The sequence below is a fragment of the Neophocaena asiaeorientalis genome, unplaced genomic scaffold, assembly GCF_003031525.2.
Source record: "Neophocaena asiaeorientalis asiaeorientalis breed wild unplaced genomic scaffold, Neophocaena_asiaeorientalis_V1.1 scaffold65, whole genome shotgun sequence".
NCBI classification, from domain to species: Eukaryota; Metazoa; Chordata; class Mammalia; order Artiodactyla; family Phocoenidae; genus Neophocaena; species Neophocaena asiaeorientalis.
In genome coordinates, this window is record NW_020173215.1 from 12,488,131 (window position 1) to 12,508,787 (window position 20,657).

The window sequence follows — 20,657 nt, forward strand, 5'->3', positions numbered from 1 at the left end:
TTGAATTAGTCTTATCAGTTCATGTATATTTTAAAATGAGTTTTTCTTTCTAAATTTACTATATTTTAAAAACATATTTTTAAAAATCCAAGTAATAGGGTTTATATTTATTTTCCTTGTTAGGTTCCTAGTGGTCTCTGCGGAACCTGCCAAATACAATGCCTTTTAAAGTTTCAAAAATTAAGACCCCTGTGAAAAACTGAATTCTTGCATGTCCTTCACTCTTGTGTTTTTTCCTTCTTCTAGGAAATAACAGCATACACACCAGAATGTAGAAAGAACATATTCTGAATTATCCTTCAAACATTACCTTATGGTTTCCTCAGCATCACTGGCTGTGTACTCCTGGCAGTGGGAATTACTTTGGCAATGTAGAAGCATGGTTTCTTACTTGCTCTTACATATGAGCCAAATGGGTAAACAGCTGGGTGCTCCTAGCCTTGGAGAAGTCTGTACACAAGAGACCACATCACTGGCATAGAGCATGATCTTAGTAGCTCCTTTACTGTTGCTGTGTGGCATAGATTAAGAGAAAAATAAACAAAACCTTCTAAAATTAAGAAAATAAAAATGAATGCTTTTTACCATCTCATGAAACAAATTAATTTATATATCTCTTTGTAAATCCTAAATCTACAATGAATAGACAAAATAAAATAATTGAAAATTCATGCATCTGAGACAGGCTAAATATTTATCTTTGTGTTTTATTAAGGCTTACATTGGTTTAGGGGGGTGAGAATAAAATTAAAATCCTTAAGACATTTTGTTGTCTTAAGTAGAGAAATTATTATAAAGTCATCCACTAGGCACCTCTTTTCTGCCTGCTATGTGTATCAAAACAAATTATGGAAGTCTCCCATGTAGGTTATGGTTCCGTTTCTATTTTCATTTCTAAATAGTTTTGATTTTCATATTTAGATATTCCGTTGTGGACACAAAACCTTTATAACAGGCCTCTTTTTTAAACTACAACTTTATTCATATAAATACCTTATATTGCTTAGTGCTTGTTGCTTTAAACTTTTAAAATAGTGTTTCCATTGGTCATTTCTGTTTTGGTTATACATTTCTGAGTTTACATTTTACTTTTAGATATATTTCTTATGTTGTGCAGTTACAAGTGTTGAAGAAAGCTGAAGTTTTTTTAGAAGGTAGAAATCTATAATACTTTCTTTTATTATCTTTTAACTTCTCTACTGTGATTAATGTAACCTATGTAAAAGTTACCCCCCAAATTTCCAATAAAATTATACCCTACTTGATAAACTTATGCTAGCAATATTTGGTAGGTAAATCAAAGAAATTGGATATGTCCTGTATTTGAATTCATTGTGGAGAGATAATAAGAGAAGGTGTGGATAACATCAAGCATTTAGGGGCAACATATATGAAAGCAAAATGGGTAAGAAATTTTAGAGAAAACTATTGAGTATTTCACAGACCTGGAGTAGGATTTATGATGCTCATATGTAAATCTCTTAAGACAAGCAGTAATCTATGTTACTTTTGTGTCTTATGTATTTAACCATTCTCTAATGGATAGTCTTGCATTTATTATTGTAATTAATCTCTTGTTAGAGCATGTCTTTAAAAATTATTTTATATGAGATGTTCTCAGTCCTTGTATGTTGTAAAATATCTGTGTGTTCTCTTTAAACTTTAATAATGAACTAAAGAGTATTAGACTTTGATTAAAAACTTTTAAAGTAAAAATAATTTTGCATTTATTCCATTGCTTCTATCAGTTGAGTTTCAAATAAGTGTTTTGTAGATAGTCTGTTTGTTCTGCATGGATGCTTATACAGATATTTTCCTAAGATATCACTTTTATTATTATAAAGTAATATATGGGTGATCTTCTGAAATGTTTGTGTAAGGAGGTTGAGAAATTCTCTCTAAAATAAAGCAACAATAAAAGTGGACAAAATAATCGAAAACAGCCATTTAAAATCTCTGGAAATTGACTAAAGAGAATAGAAGTTGAAATTGTTTTTCAAGAAAATGTACTGATTGATTCTCAGTAAAAAGCAGCTGGAGTCTGTGACATGTAATCCAGGGGCTGCTTCTTTCTACCCCCAGTAACTACCTGGGGATGTTATGTGCTGGGGGGTGCTCCCAGTTTCCATCATTGCGCTATAACTCTATGCTGCAGCAAATCCACTCGAGGCAAGAATGAAACGACATGAAAAATAGGAGGTCCTTTTCTACTCCCTCCTGCACCCAGTTGTTGCTCCAGTGCACAGAGATCGTATTCTGTGGCTGTGAAGATAGGAATTTCACATTATCCTCACCACCAGCACTACGTTGAGGAAACTGTATTCACGGATCCAGCTGAAGTATTTGACGTTATGTAGAGCACAGCATGGAAAAATCCATTTCAAGGGTAAGTTGTACAAATCACAGTGGTGAATAATTTGGGAGAGCTAATATTACTGTGATGAAAGGGGAGGCAAGAGAAATGGCAGATTGTCCAGAAATTTAACAGGGAGAGCTGGGAATAGATTCAGTCATAGAGGGTTTTCCTAATGTCAGACTCCAACCTGCTTGTCTGGAAGTCCGTGCACATGTGCAAGGCTGTGCCTGTTCAGGAAACACCAGAGAAAATTGTGAGCAATTGGCCCTGGCTAAATGTAGAGCAGACTTTTAACATCCTCTAAACTGAATGTATTCTCAAAGCTACAAACAGATCTAAGGGTCAAAGTCTTACGGCTCAAATTTTAAGCACTGCCTCTGACCAGTCACAGGCCGACCACCAAGCTAGGTACACCTGGGACAATCCTGCTGAAAGACTAAATGCTTTTCTCTTAAGATCTTCAACAAGATTCTGCCCACTTGGCACTTCTAGTCAACATCCTACTGGAGGTTTTAGCCAGTATTCAGGCAAGAACAAGAAAAAAAGAAAGGGGGAAATAAAATCTGGATGGATTGAAAAAGAAAGAGTAAACTGACTTTATTCACAGACAACATGATCTTATCCACAGAAAATAATAAGAAATACATACTTACTTACACACATGCATACACAACTATGAGTTCCATCAGTCTCAAGTTAAAAGATTAAATATAAATTTTTAACAGAACCAAGAAAATCCCATTTACACTAGCATTAAAAATAAAATATTTAGGAATAAAATTTAGTAAAGTTGTGCAATTATTCTATGCTAAAAACTATAAAACAATGCTTAAAGAAAATAAAGCAAGAACTGATAAAAATAAACTGGAAAACGTATATGAACAAGGTTAGGAAGACATGATATTTTTAAAATGACAATAATTCTCAAATTAATCAATTCAGTGTGATCTTTACCCAAATGCTACTGACATATTCTGAAGAAATTGGCAAGCTTATTATAAAATGCTTCGGAAATTCAAAGGACTCAATAAGCAAAACAACCTTAAAAAACAAGAGCAAATGCATTTCCTGGTTTAAAAATATAGTACAAAGCAACAGTAATGAAGACAAGGTGGTTATGATATAAGGAAAGACATATGGATTTGTGAAACAGAATTGAGAATTTTGAAATAAATTATTCCATGTATGATCAATTAATTTTCAACAAAGATGCCAAAAATACTCAATGAGGAGAGGAATAGTCTTTTAAACAAATCATCTGAAGACAACTGGATATATAATTCTAAAGGATAAATTTAGATTCTTACCTCACACTGTACAAAAAGTTTAACTCAGAATAAATCATATACCTAAATATAAGTGATAAAACTATAAAACTCTAAGGAAGTCTATGTTTCCAAGATTAGGATTAAGTCTTCCTGAATTAGGTTTAGGCAAATATTTCTTAGGTATCACATAAACACGGCAAAAATTAAAATTAAAAATTGATAAAATGGACTTCATCCAAATGAAGTTTTTGTTTTTCAAAAAACACTGTAAAGAAAGTGAAAAGGTAAGCTACAGACTGGCAGAAAATACTTGCAATCATATATCCAGAATTTATAAGGAAATCTTACAGCTCAAAACTATAAATAGCCCAAATAAATACTGGCACAAAAATATGGAAAATCATTTCTCTAAAGTTAACATGCAAATGGCCAAAAAGCTCATGAAAAAAAGTTCAGAAATAAATAATCTTTAGGAAAAAGCAAATTCAAACCTAATGAGATACCACTTCATACCTAATAGAATGTTTGTAGTTAAAAAATCAGACAAGTCATTAGGAAAATTAAAATTAAATTTAAAATTACCACACAATCAGCAGTTCTTCTCCTTTGTATTTACCTAAAGGAATTGAAAACTTATGTCCAGATAAAAAACTGCACAAGTATCTTTATAAAAGCTTTATTCATAATTGCCAAAACTTGGAAGCAATCAAGATGCCCCTTGGTAGGTGAATAGATAAACTGCAGTGTAGCCAGGCAATGGAGTATTATTCAATGATAAGAAATGAGCTATCAAGTCATGAAAAGACATAGAGGAACCTTAAATACATATTACTAAGTAAAAGAACCCTGTCTAAAAAGGCTACAAACTGTAGGATTTCAACAATGGAGACCCTAAAAAGGATCAGTGGTTGCCAGGGGTTGGGGTTAGAGAGTGGGAAGAGATGAATAGGTAGAGCACAGAGAATTTGTAGAGAAGTGAAAATAGTCTGTATGATACTGTAATGATGGATGTGTGTCATTTTACATTGTCAGAACCTACAGAATGTACAACACCAAGAGTGAACCCTAATGTAAACTGTGGAGTTTGGGTGATAATGATCTGTCAGTGTAAGTTCACCAATCGTATGAAATGTTTCACTCTGCTGCAGAATGTTGATAATGCGAGAGGCTGTGCATGTGTAGGGGAACGGGTATATGAGAAATCGCTGTACCTTCTCAGTTCCGCTGTGAACCTAAATCTGTATTAAAAAATAAAAATAATTTTTTAAAGTAAGACAGTAAAAGTAGGCGAGTATATGGAGAAACTAAAATATTCATATATTTTTGACGGGTATACAAAATGGTGTAGCATATTTGGAAAACAGTTTGACAATTTCTTAAAATATTAAACATAGATTTACCGTAATAGCAAGCAATTGTACTTCTAGGTATATTTTCAAGATAAATAAAAACATTTGTACATGCAAAGATTTGTATATGAATGTTCATTGCCACATTATTTGTAATAGCCCAAAGATCAAAGACAGAAAAACAATGAATAGAATCATGCATGTATCTAGGTACTTTTGCTTAGAGTAATCATAAGTTTTGTAAAGTTATTTAGTGAGAAGTAAAAGTGAGAGGGGTATGCAGTTTCCTTAATATGCAAGTTCTAGAGCTGAATTGTCTCTTAATTTCCTAGGTAATGGGGTGAGACTTTAGGGAAAAATCAGAGAGGGAGAAATAATAAATAGCTGTCCTTCAGAAAAATTAATTCATAACTACATTCCTAGTTCCTTTTCAGTAATACAGTAGCATATACGCTGAAGCCAAACAATGCAAAGACCCAACTTCTTATTTCTATGTGATTCTCTTTTCCTGAGCACAATAGGGTAAGGACTTGGGCTGAGCAATGGAGAAAAAAAGCTCTATTGTTTTAGCCAAGAAAACTAAGGAGAATATCTGATTTACTTGGAATGTCTGTGGTCACAGCGCTAAGGACTTTTGCCACATATTTTCACAACAAACCACTGTTTTGCAGACTCCAAATATATATTAAAATATTGACATGTTTATGTATCTAGTTTGGCTGTAGCTTTTAGTCAGGATCTATTAAAAAGGACAGACTGCAAAATAAACCTGATTTGTTTATACTTTATGCATATAATAATAATGGAGGCTATTTGGAGAACAGAATGTTACTAGAATTTATCAGGACTTCATTTGCTGGAAAGAAATTATAGTAACCTGTGTGTACTGTAGCTTGGTGAGTGCCATAAGAGTATGTATGTGGCATACATACGCCTGTGGCATATTTTCAAATCATTATATGGCCCAGGGTCTTCACAAATCACCAGTTAGGAAGCACTCATTCAACCCTATTCTTTAGTAGCAAATGTAATAAAAGCTTATATTTTAATTTAACTTCTAAGAGTAAATTTCTCCAATTTTTTGGAATACCCAATTTACTTAGCTAAATCCCAGGTTAGCTTTAAATATTGCCCAAAGGGTTAAACAATATCCATGTTTACCTTAACAGGACAATGGGAAGAAATGATGTAAAGGGATTGGGGACTAAGAAAAAAAATATGCATGCAGTTTGATGAATTCCAAATTATAACTCTCTAGTTTATTGATATGTAACTGCACTGATAGAATATGCAGAGCTAATCCCAAACCGGTTACTATTTATGATATTCTTAAGCAAAGGAAGCAATTAGCGAAGTCATAATGCAATAGCTGAAATATTTTATAGATTAAAAAAATAAATTACTTTTGGGCAAAAAGCAACATAAAGTTGAAAACTAAAAAAGAGGCAAGGAAAGTATTTTTGAGTCAGATGTTATAGCTCTGATGGTAATTTTATGTGTCAAATTGCCTGGGTCACTGGGTACCCAGATATTTGGTTAAAGTTTATTTCTGTATGTGTCTGTGAGGGTGTTTCCAGAGGAAATTAACATTTGAATAAGCAATTTGAGTTAACATTTGAATAAATAATTATCACCTAGATAAGTAATTTGAATATGTAAAGCAGATTGTTCTCCTCAGTGTAGGTGGGCCTCATCCAATCTGTTGAAGGCCTGAATAGAATAAAAGTCTGAGTAAGAAAAAATTATTTCTCTCTGCTGGATTGTCTTCTAGCTGGCACATCTGTATTCTGCCTTCAGATTCAGACTCTGAAATATACCATTGATTCTACTGGGTCTCCAGCTTGCCAACTGCAGATCATGCACTTCTCAACCTCCATAATGCCATGAAAAAATTTCTTATAAACCCAAAGTGATACAATAACAAATATAGAAAGAAAGATCTGACCCCAATATAGTATGAAACCAATGAATCTAATCCAATAGAAAAATAGGTAGAGTTATAGGAAAGTAAGAAAGGAAGGAAGGAAGGAAGGAAGGAAGGAAAGAATATAGGGAAAGAATGCACACAGGAAGTCACAGTCACACAAAGCCAATAAATATTGAAAAAAAAAAAATAAATGATTGAAAAAATTACCAAGAAATGTATTGCTGTTGATCAGATATATAATACCCAGTGAAGACATGAGGAAGAAGATTTCTCTCATGTGTAGCAGATATCTTAGAAAGAGGGGAGCATTTGCAAATGAAGCAACCGACAAAGGATTAATCTCCAAAACATACAAGCAACTCATGCAGCTTAATACCAAAAAAACAAACAACCCAATCCAAAAATGGGCAGAAGACCTAAATAGACATTTCTCCAAAGAAGATATACAGACTGCCAATAAACACATGAAAGAATGCTCAACATCATTAATCATTAGAGAAATGCAAATCAAAACTACAATGAGATATCTCACACCGGTCAGAATGGCCATCAACAAAAAATCTACAAACAATAAATGCTGGAGAGGGTGTGGAGAAAAGGGAACCCTCTTGCACTGTTGGTGGGAATGTAAATTGATACAGCCACTATGGAGGTTCCTTAAAAAACTAAAAATAGAACTACCATACAACCTTGCAATCCCACTACTGGGCATATACCCTGAGAAAACCATAATTCAAAAAGAGTCATGTACCAAAATGTTCATTGCAGCTCTATTTACAGTAGCCAGGACATGGAAGCAACCTAAGTGTCCATCAACAGATGTATGGATAAAGAAGATGTGGCACATATATACAATGGAATATTACTCAGGTATAAAAAGGAACGAGACTGAGTTATTTGTAGTGAGATGGATGGACCTAGAGACTGTCATACAGAGTGAAGTAAGTCAGAAGGAGAAAAACAAATACCGTATGCTGACGCATATATATGGAATCTAAAAAAAAAGAAAATGGTTAGAAGAACCTAAGGGCAAGGCTGGAATAAAGATGCAGACCTACTAGAGAATGGAACTGAGGATACAGGGAGGGGGAAGCGTAAGCTGGGACAAAGTGAGAGAGTGGCATGGACATATATACACTACCAAACATAAAACAGATAGTTAGTGGGAAGCAGCCGCATAGCACAGGGAGATCAGCTCGGGGCTTTGTGACCACCTGGAGGGGTGGGATAGGGAGGGTGGGAGGGAGGGAGATGCAAGAGGGAAGAGATATGGGGACATATGTATAACTGATTCACTGTAATAAAGCAGAAACTAACACATCATTGTAAAGCAATTATACTCTAATAAAGATGTTAAAAAAATAAAAAGAAAGAGGGGAGCAATATTCCAGGGAATTCCCCCCCACCCCCCACTGATGGTCCTCAAGAATAAGGAGATTTGATAATGTCCAGACTCCTTAACAACATTGGCTGTCACCTCAGCGTGAATGTGTGTGTCAGAGGACAAACGGCACAGATGATAAATGGAGATTATATAATCAAAGTTGGAGTTACTTACCTTCATAGAGGAAAGATGTCACTCAGTTAGTTTTGCATTTGAGATAGACTTTACTGGGTAGATTGTATGTGTAATTTGCAGTAGATAAATCTGAAGGAAGGTAGAGATAGGAATGTAAATCAATGAGAGATCTTTGAGTCTGTCTCCTCGTAGAGGAGGTCTCTTCAGACACATTAACTCAGCTGGAAAGATTCTAGAAAAAAATTGTTTCTAACAATGTGCATTCAGGGGCCATGCCATTTCACTTTAACCTCTAGACAAATAATCATGAAGGAAGGTTGTGATGGTCATAATAGATTGGAATAAATTGTGATATAGGAATGGCCAGTAGGCAATCTTCTTTTGGAAACTTCTCTTAGTGAGTTAATAAAGTTTCATATAATGCTAACGTTGCAATATAATCCATTGTAAATACATATGCTTGCATAAGTAATAAATAGCTCAAATATATTCATCTATAGCACAAAATATTTTACAAATAAAGATGGTTATCCTTTAAAACTTTAAAATATAGGTGCACACTGTCTTGCTTTACACCCCTCCTAATCAAGGACATGATTACAGCTGAGGATTCCAGGTGGCCAGTTACCTTTGTTTTCACTGGAGGTGTATCAGTAAACTAGCTCTCTAGCCTAACATGAAAGGGAAAAGGAAAGGAAGATAAATGTCTGTTGTTGTTACATGTATTATATTAATATATACATTTTGTATGTGAAAATTATCTGACCAGTTTAAAGGAAAATCAAACAAAAAACTGTAGCCACAGCCCAATTTAAAAAATAAATTAAAAAAAAAGTTTATATTTGCAAGTCCCTCTGCATATGCTCAAGAGATTCTTTAGGTTCTCTTCCTAAGGGTGTCAACAACAAATTGGCACTCGCCACTGGCACTTGCCAACTACCTCTACAAGGAATAAATCATGTGCTCTGCAGCTGCTGATTTTCAACGCCCCCGAAAGGAGTTCAGGGTGGAGAGCAGGAAGGAGGCAATCTGTGTTCTGGGAAAACTGGCAGAACAGGTCTTCAGACAGTTAGATATCTTCAGGAGCCGATTTTATGAGCCCAATTCTTCTATCTCCTTATATCTAGAAAAGTATTAAAATCCTTCATGGTGATGAATGCTCCTCGTGACTAGCAGAAACCTTCTGCAAAAAAATATGTGCTCGACTGTATGTATTTCCCCTTCACCAAAATCACATATATACTGACCTTCCCCCTACCTCTTTGGAGCAGTTTCTCAGAACTCTCTGAAATGCTGTCGCCCGGGCTACAGTCCTCATTTTGCCCCAAATAAAACTTGACTCACAATTCTCAAGTTGTGCTTTTTTTCCTGTGTGTGTGTGTGTGTGTGCATTTTTTTAAAGTCTACAAGGGGATAATTATGATTAAGTCACACTTAACTGCACTGGTTAATGCTGTCAAGAACCACTCCACACACTGAATAAAACAAAGCAGAAAGATGAGTTTATGGCAAGGCTTTTGATCTGCACACCAGGAAACTCAAGGCTACAAGAGCAAGGAGTTCTGAGGTGCTCACCGACTAAGGGATTTTTTATGGAGTAAACACAGAAGTCATTTGTCTTTTTCAGCTGGTTGGTTGCCTAGTGGTCTTCTTACTTATTTGGATCAGGGTAGCTAAGTCAGGGGAATAAGGAAGTCCAGAGATGTTGTGAACAGACTTGGAGTTTGGGAAGTAACTGGTGTCTTCTGCTGATTTCTGAGAAGAGCTCTAAATTCCTGTAAAGTTAGGTTAAGTTTCCTTTATGTGCCTGCACTGACCGTCTCCATTTTGCCCCTGACATAAGTGAATCCATTTTAGCTTGGTTCTACAATGCGAAAATGTATTTTAAAATGGTTTTTCCCACTAACAGTGGATGAGAAACTCCAGTGTTCCACATTACTCACAATACATTGTTTTTACTTAATTTTTAATCTTTTCCAATCTGGCGTGTATAAAATGGACTCACATTGTGGATTCAATTTTCATTTCACTGATGATTAATCAGGTTAAACAAGTGGAGAGAAAGTGATTCTCAGTTAAAAGTTTTAAAATATATCTTCAAATAAAGGGTTAAAATTTATGCCGGTAAATTCTATTTATCTTATACAGAAAGGCTTTTGATTTCCAAATTAAAACGAAAAAATTTTAAAGTTTCTTCAGAAAATTTTAAACTTCTTTATTAACTGAAACCTGTTTTTCATTGTTCTTAGGAAAGTCTGTAGAACTTTCCCAAAGAAAATTTACTTAAGAATAACAATCAAGACACTTTGTAGGACAATAAAGACATTAATAATACTTTGTTATTGCTCATGATATTATTCGCTCTCAAGTTTAATGGCTTACACTGCCTTTTTTTTTTTTTTTTTTTTGGCAGTATAAGGAAATTAGCTCTGTTTCCTGGCACGATTAGTTATGTCCTTCATTTTCATTCTGTTGAAGACTGAAGGACAAATCAGTGATAACAGAATCAAGCACTTGGGTAGTCAGCTGAGATTCTTGTCTAGCAGTAATTTATCATGTAAATGGTGCCTGCTTTTTTTCTTTTCTTTAATGGAAACTTGAAAACAGCTTTCTGCATGATTGAAGCCTTTGTCATAGACCATCACCACATATGACAAATGTAACTTTTCTCTACAAGTAGGAAGATCAGTGTGATAAACTTTTGAAATGGCATAATTAGTTGAATATATGTAAAATTTTTCCAAATCCTCTCTTGCTCTTTCAGAATTTTATGTGTATGTTATATTTGTACTCTAAGTGAAGCTTAAAATATTGTAAAATGTTTTTTTCTCTGTGAAAAAATAATAGCTTGGGAAGCCAAATCTATAAAGTATATATGTGTATATTTTCTTTCCTTTTAACCTATGGCTTCTTCAAGGTATTAAAGTAATATTAATATATTAAGACAGTATCTGAATGAAAAAAATGTGTCTATTGAAAATATTTTAAAAACTAGGTGGCTATTTGTATGACACCAGCTAAATGAATATTTTAAAATGTATAGAACACAGATTTTCTTTATTTTTCTTGGGGCTTTTGGCACCATATAAAGTACTTTTTATCTAAATATATAATACATGAAATTGATATTGCAGCCAATACCTAAAAATATGGGAATGCTCAAATATTTGATGTTTATCCTTAAGGAAAAAATATGCCAGTAGATCCATGGCTGTGGAAGGAAAAATGATAATTTTTAAAGTATTTTTTAACCCACCCTGAAGGAAATTGATTTTTTAAAATTAGTTATTCTTTATTAAAGTCATTCAACAACTATGTTCAATTGACTATATCGGGAAGTATACTATGGAATTATAATTTTGTGGATTGCTTTATTTTTTATTTGTTGTCTTTTTTTGGCCTCCCCTGTGTATCTATGTATTCCTGCTGATCCATTTGCATGGTTTACAATTTCAGGATGCCATTGTCTATGACCATGTTTCTCTGGAGTTATTATTGTTTCCATGTCACTGCAATGCCAACCTTTTGGAATTGATTTAGCAGCTAAGAAGCCCCTAAGCTGTCACAAACACTTCCTTCAAGAGAATTAAATGCAGAATGGTAGCAGTGTATGCTATTGTGGGTTCCAATGAACCCCTAGGAGTAAGATTCAATGAGACCTCTGTACATTGTTACAAAGTGATGGGAATATACACAGAGGGCAAAAATGCTTTTTGTTATGTGTGTATCCAAAAATTTAAGGTATTTTGCAATTATAAAATATTTAGTTATTCCCCATTAACATATAAGTAGAGCTAAGTATCTCCCTTAATTTACTCGATGAGAAAAGTTTGCATTTTGTACAGAAAACTTATTGTATGATCCATTCTATTTTCTCTTGAAATTTTTAAACCAGTGTAATTTCTTCCATGATTATTATGACTTTTATGTCCAAGATATTCTGCTTCCCACTGCTGACATGGATATTACAGATGCCCTTCAGTAATGCATGTGACTTTAAAAAAGTATGGTTCATACATTTGCTATACAAGTATGGATGGAATATTCCAACAATCAGAAATGGGAATGTAAATTAACCATATTGGGCATTGTGATTTCATTGATACTATGCATATGTTTAAAGACTATGAAGGATCTGTAATTGTAATATGAGAAGATAAACCTATTCATTCCTGAAAAAAATCATCAGTGTAGGTAACATTTCTATCTTCTATAAACAGAGGTGTACAAGATGGACAAGGAATTAAAAGAGTCCCTTTGGTCTGGAGTGAATGACAGATACAATGTTTTGCATTTCAAATAAAACTTTTTTCATAAACATTACTGAAAACGTAAGTTGAAGATGTGAAAAGCCTTGGGGCAGGAAAGAATGTAGATATTTTAAGACAGTCATTAATTAGCTTATCTACCGAAATCCCAGAATTTAATTCACTCCACTTCAGAATATGGCTGATTCCTTAGTTTAACTGCTGAGCCTCAGCAACTGTTGTTTTCTACCTTTTTCTCCAGGAGGGACTGATAAGCAGCAAAACTGACTACTGTCGACATTTTAATATTCAGTTCACCTCTTTCACCCTTTGCCTCAGGGCAGCAAGCACACTTTGCACAACATGAACGTTACCAGGATTTGGAAGAATTCACCTCAGGGAAATTAAAACTGCAGATACAGTCAAGGGACCTATGATTACAAATAACCCACAAACCCCATTATTTGGCAATACTGAGCTATTTTGGTGCAAACTTAGAGGTTTGATTCTTCACTGTTTCCTGGGTAGCCACATACACTGTAAATTACTTTTATGTGTCATCTTTTCAGCATAAATCAAATTGAATATGACAACAAATACACTTTTTTTGTATAATGGACAGGACTCCAATAAATATTATTAGATATTTGTAAAATCCCCTCCCAAACGCGCACACACACACACACACACACACACACACACACACACACACACACACACACACACACACACACACACACACACACACTCACCTGCTAGTTCTTCATTGCTGTGGGTATTTAAGTGGACCACAAAGATCCCGTCTCAGAAATCATTTCCATGGGTGCTGGAGTGTTGCCTGTTGATAGCTCACAGTGGAGACTCTCCCTAAGACTATCCTCTCTAAGAGGAAGCTGCCTTGTTCAAGGTGACCTTCCCCTCTTCCTCTCCTGTGTGGCCTTCATCCAATGATTGGTCCATTCAAGTCAAAGGCCCGTCTGTCATGTTTCTGTTTGAGACATCTCTGAAGGGGCATCCCAGCTGACTTTCAACTTCTCCATCAGTACAGTCCTCCTTTCTTTGCTCCCTCACAAGTGTTTTTCTCCCAAATCCCTCTCCAAGAAACATCCCTTAGCTTCAAAGTCTGTCTCCAAGGAAACTCAGCCTATGTATGGTGATCAAATAAATGACTAGTCCTTCACAGAGGAAGGGACAAAAGACAAATCCAAGTTCTCCTCCTCCATTCAGCTTGCTTTATTGATACTGAGTCATTTCAATACAATCACAGCTCCATTTCCTGGAAGAGAGCTAAGATCTGGAATGGGAGGTTAAAGAATTTCAAGACTGGTCTTAGAAAGCTTGGAATGGATTTTAGCTTTCTATGCTGCCATTTTTATCTTAGTTGGGAAAGGATTTCAGGACTCCAGTTTTTACCTGTCAATAATGTAGTAATAAAACTATAAATAACATATTTGTTTTCTTAACAACATTTGTATTTTTTCCAGTCAAGAAACTTAACATTTTCCTGATGTCTTATAGAAAGCCTGCCCTCTGGTAACGACATGGACTTCCTCTCTAGGAAGCAGTCCCTGTCTCTTCAAATATGTAGAACATCAGGATCTAAGAAGAGCTTCATCCCCAGGGGCCCAGTGCAGGATTATGCATATTTGGCTTCTAGAAGTCTAAAAGCCAATATGTGATTTGGGACTTACTGAAGTATCAGTATGCTGATGATACTTTACATTCCTCAGGAAAATATTTAGTGACACTCATGTCTTCACTTTGTTACTCAATATAGCTCATGTAAATATTTTTCATCGTCCCACTTTATAAGGTTTTCTAAATTTTCTTTCTAAATGTCCTATAAAAACTTCTCTTAAAAAGTGCTTATTTGTATAGTAAAGAGTATAAACTTTGAAATCAATCATACCTATTTCGCATTGTTGCTCTGCCACTTACTAAATGGTAATCTAACATACATTTTCTAAGAACTCTAAGGGCCAATATATTTATCTATATAGTAAAAATAGTAATAAGACTTAGAGCCAGGAATGACTTTATGATTTAATTACATAATTTATTCAAAACACAAAGCATAGTACTGGCATGTAGTCAACATTAAAAAAGACAACTATAGTAATAAAAAATGATTATTAGCTTTATCAATTCACTGAAAGATTTAAAATCATATTTATTATTTCTCTAAACCATAATTACATTATTTCCTCTACCAAAGATAACATTTTAAAATTGATGTGATACATCTTTAATGAATTCACCTCCTTTAAAATTATGTTCTTCTTTTCGTGCGTCTCCTTTGTTCTGTCCTTCAGGTATTCCAGCCTCTCATGCTCTTTTCATCTCTCTCTTCTCCACTCCCTCTACTATGAAAATGTGCTCTTAAACCCATCTGATATACCATGTACACCTTGTTACGCATTTTCAATGTATTATCTGTCACAAAGATATTTAGATTAGAAAACATATCTTTATATAGATTGAAGGAAGTTTTCTTTTGCTAAAAGAATTTTAGGTACCAAAAATCAGATAGGGTACAGTGTAAGTGCCTGACACTAAGCTTTTGATCGCCAAGGCATCCATTTCAAAGTCATTCATCTTGAATAAAGACATTACCAGCTACACAACTAGATACAGATCCTGGCCACCCCACCCATGAAGTTCCCTTTATAGAAAGCCCTGGATGACCTAGATAAGTGACCTCTGTAGTGACCCTGCTTTTCCCTCCCCATGGTTTCATTCCTGCTCTTATGTTTTTAATTCACCAATAAATAATAAACCCACAAAACCTAGGCACCCCGTCCTCTACCTCAATAAAGTCAGGTCCGCACTGTCTTTCTCTCTCTACCTGTGATCTCACTGTGTGGCCCCAGGAGTGTTGTGTACCCTCCAGAACTTGTGAATAATAAATCTTATTTTTTCCAAGTGGCATAAAAGGTTGTTGCTAAGGTACGTCTCGCAGTCATAATAAGAGCCACAAGGGCTGGTCCAAAATTGGCTCCAGGGAAGGAAATGTCTGTGGGGTCTCAGGGACTTGTCACAAGTAGTAAAGGACATGGTGGGCACCCCAGGCCCTCCTAATCAATAGCATCCTATTAATAGGCTGTGACCAATATAAAACATAGGGTTATACATGTATTCAAAACCTTCAAATCACAGTAGGAAACAACTACTCAGCCTTCATATATATCACGGATACCATGGAAAGTGAAATGTTTAAGAAAGTACATCCACCCTTTAGGAGAGCACACTCACTTAGTGCTGTTATTATACGGCACTAAATGGTACTCTAGCGACCTAAGAGATGCCTCCCCAAGCACTTACTCCCAAAATAATAACACTCTTCCTCAGAAGCATCTGGTTCATTATGTCTGGTTAAAACTCCTGGGAAACAAAAACCACTTCATTTGCGTTGGTTTAAATTTACATTGGTTCAGAGTGATAACAATACTAACACAAGGAAAGTTAATTATGTACTTCTTAACAAATCCAGCCTGATTGACGTAATATCTTAATAAATGAAGTCATTGGGAGAGAAGGAGCAAAAGGCAAAAGGAGTGGTTAAAAATAACTAATTCCAGTGGCTATTTTTGTATCATTTACTTATATTTGCTTCATAACATGGATAATAGAAATATGTTCTACTTATATATTTACCCAGTTTGAAGTATATACATCAAGATTTCAGTAAACTCTTTAGCTTTCAAAGCTGTTCATCAAACAAATGGATATAAATCAGTCTAAGTTGCAGGGATATCATAGGCAAGATAAAGATAAATAGAAAATTTGTCATTTATAAAAGAAGAAAAAGAATGAAAAATATCACTTAGGATTTTAGAGTATATAAAAGGCAATAGGTTTATTGCAACCAATAATTATTTTTCAGATGCTCCTAATAAAAATGTTTTTCATATTACTTTCCCTATCATCATGCTAGGTATAGGCCACTTATTTAGTTCTATTAGGTAGCTTTAGGATTGGAGAAGGGTCAGAGATACAATTGCTGTCATTAAAATTCCTCCTCAATAGTTGGAGATAGAAGACTAAAAACATGAAACAAAAGGACAGTTTTAAAAGCTGAATGTATTTCATATGCAATATTAGCTACTGTGTTATAAGAATTAAGAGGACGGAGAGTCCAATAGGGCTGAAACAGACAAAGACCTTGGGAAGATAAAAATGAGCTGCCTCCCAAAGGTTGTAAAGAAGTGTTTCGATGGAGAGCTGAGAAGAAATACTTTGATCAAGAAAGTGAAGTGGAGACCCACTTTAAATTTGAAGTGAAATAGAAACATTTGGATCATAATTTAAATGGTCTTGGTAAGAGTTTCTATGTTGTTTGCATGAGAAGTATCTTTTGAATTTTGCCTAACTTTGTAACTGACATTTGATTTCACTCCTGAGGTGATTATAAATGAAGAGAAGATTGGATGATAAGGTTGTGAGTCAGCAGTGACAGGTTTTTTTCCTTTAATTGAGAGTAATGGTAGACAAAAGCTGCTCAGGTAGTTTAATGTTTGCGCCTGAAGCTTTGCTCTGATCATCCTTGAATTTTAAAGCATCTCTAGCTACAGATTCTTAGTAAACCATTTTCATAATCTTAGATCTTGTATACACTCTGAAGTAACACTGAAATGAATGAAATCTTTTTCATTAGCCTCTTTGCTCTTTAAAAAGTATCCAAGGTATCAGACACTAGACAAGTTTTAGAATAAGTTAACCTTAACATATTCCTTAAAAGATATAGTAAATATGCAAATATGCTTCATAAAACAACTTTTATCTACAAACACATGGAAGAAAGTAACCACTAGCTTCATGGTTTCTCAGCCTTAATTGGATTTGAAAGCTGAAAAGTATTAATTCTATTTGATGTATATAAAAATAAAGTTTCCAAATACAAACAACAAAATCTCAATGTTTATTGTTTCATTTAATCTTTTTTCTGGTTTTATCTCAGATATTATTTATATGATAGTTGCTCTAGGGGAAAATAAAGATATATATCGCTGAAATCTTAAGCATACGCTGTGGCAACACTTTTTATTTCAAATTCACTTTTCAGCATTAGCAGATAAACCAACAGACGATGCCTGGAGGAAAATATAAAATCACATTAAAATATTCCCAGTTTTAAGACATAAAAACTGAACACCAAAGCCTGATTTATTCAAACATCACATGAACTTTTCAACATTGTTATCAATCAATACATATTTAAATATGTTAAATTTTAAAAAGTTGTGTTTACGTACAATTTGTTTCATTTTTTGCTGTGTTGGTTTATCTCTAAGTATGTGTGTTGATATATATTTTTGGTGTATCATGTAAAAATATGTAGATTTAATTCATTGTTATTACTTATTCAATTAAAAGTGAAAACTGTAGTCAATTAGGTTACAAAAGAAGGACAACATTGCATTAGAAAAACTTAAAGAAACCCCCTATTACTGAAGTGCTGAAACTGATGAAGGATGGGACGGACAAAAGAGCAAGTTAGGGACGGATTGACTCATCACATCGTGAAAAGATCTTGCTAAGCAGTTTAGTCTTCAGATATAGCAAATATGGATCAGGGAAACCATGCTTGCATTATAGAAATAATATGCTAAAATGGCGTAAAAGAAAAAAGAATTCAATGTTGAATAAACATGAAAATATAGTACTATTTTTATCTATTTGAGATACATGGATAAAATCTTTTTTCTACCTACTATAAACAAAGATATCTGATTTTTTAATATGTGATTATTCATTTAGAATTTTATGTTGAAAAGAATTATTATAATTCATATTAAAATTATTGTGAATTAGATATATAGAAACATGAATTGTTGGTTAAAATGTATTTCTAATTAAAATAGAGAAAATTATTTATTGCCAAGTTTCATTCCTCTGGACATCCTAATCACTATTATCTGTGGAGCTTAAAAAAATATTACTGAGCCTAAACCCAGATATTCTAATTTAGTAGTTGTTAGAGGACATAAACATTTTTATTGAATTAATGATCAATGTCTTGAACAGACATCTGCAATTCTGACAACAGACTTTACCTGGAAGTCTCAATACATGAAACACTATTTCCTAACTGATCATTCCTTCAATCTGAGAAACTTCCTAGTAGTCATGGGACATGACTCCTAGGCAAGTCTCCCAAATAGGACACAGAGCAGTCGAGTGGTATAGGCAGACAGGGGAAAGAGATTATATATAGAAATTTGAAAAAAAAAAGCTGTTTCTTTAACTTAAGCAAAGTTAAACCATTTTCTATTCCAAAAATTTATTTCATACAGCATTTATTTCACTATTGCCTATTATACATCTCAGAGAAGTCATAATGCACATTTCTCAAACTAATTTCCCAGAAATGTATGTAATATAGAATAGTTCTACAAGGCTAGAGTTGAGCTGAACATACTTTGGGAAATACCACTTTAAAGCAGACTGAATTACAGAAAAAAAGAATGGCATGCTCATGAGCTTCTAGATTCTGATGTTAGAAAAGTTAATTAAAATGTCAGATGGTTAGAAAGTGGTGACAAGGATAATTATGTTGAAAAAGAAGAGAGGAAGAGAATGGAAAGGCAATGAGGTATACTAGAATGAATATGAGAATGAGGCAGAAGACCAAGGTTCCAGTCCTGACCTGAAATAAATAAGCTAAGTGATATTGTGTAAACTATTTAACAACTTGTCCAATGTTTAAAATGAAGACACTTAGCTGAAAAATCCCCAAGATCTCTTCTATTATCTAAAGTTAACTTGATTCCACATAGTGCATATATGTGGAATCTAGAAAAATGGTACAGAGGGAGGGGGTATGTGTATGCGTATGGCTGATTCACTTCACTGTGCAGCAGAAACTAACACAACATTGTAAAGCAATTATACGCCAACAAAAGAAGAGAGAGAGAGAGAAGTCAGGGTGGGAAGAAGCACTGTTTCTAGAAAATGTATTTTATTAATATTTGATGTACAAATGGAGAAAGAATAAATATCTTGTCATTTCAAAAAAAGTTAACTTGAATACTTTCAATCACTGGAACCAGCTCATACAGAGTGATAAGGATGTCTAAATTAATATTTTTCTAGTCATAGGACACAGACCTATGCAAAGTTAATTCTTTTTATGAATTTGATGTTATATTAAAGAGGATTCCATCTATGTAAGTATAGTCAAGCCAAATATAATAAAAGAGAAAGAAGCAGGAGTCAGAATGTGATACACTCAATGTTCTTGGGTTGCAGACAAGTAGTTTGAGGATTACTAGTGGGAACCTCTCTCCTGCCATTTTCTTCTCTTTTCACACTATTGGTTAAAATCACTGATTGACTGGAGTGCATCTCTAACCTTGGGAACTCATGGAGTTTTATAGCAGGACGATGCTTTTGTAATACTAACTTGTTTGTCCTTTGTCTCTTCAGCCTTGTTCTTCTTACTACTATCCCTCTCATTCAAAAAGCTGGGTTGCTGATTCAGAATAAGAGAGGTCACAGGGTACAAAGCATGAAAGACAGGTGTCTGATTTCGGTTCCCCAGTACTCTCCTCATGTTGGGAATACCAAGGATGGGATCCATAGAAAAGTATTTGTGATAATTATCATTTGAAGAGAGTGTGGCTTCCCTCAGGACTAGAAAATATTTACTTTGAGCCTGGCTTAAAGGAAAGAAAAGGGCAGATGATGAAATTAGGAAAGCCACTAGTGAATTTGCCAGGGGAACTGCTAGCTTTCCACCCAAATCAGTTTTTCTTTCTTTCATTATGATTGTGGTCAGACACAGTTCTGACAACAAGTAAAGAAATTTTGAATTCTTATTTCCAGAGATAAGAATCAGGGACCTTGTAGAAAAGATAAAACAAAAATGGCAGTGTTCTGGAGCTAAGTCTGGAGTCATCACCAACAGACCACTCAGCTTCCACTCCAGTGAGGATGTTTCCTTTAACAACTTCTACAAGTTAAGTTGAGAAATGTTTCCTGGAGACTTTCAA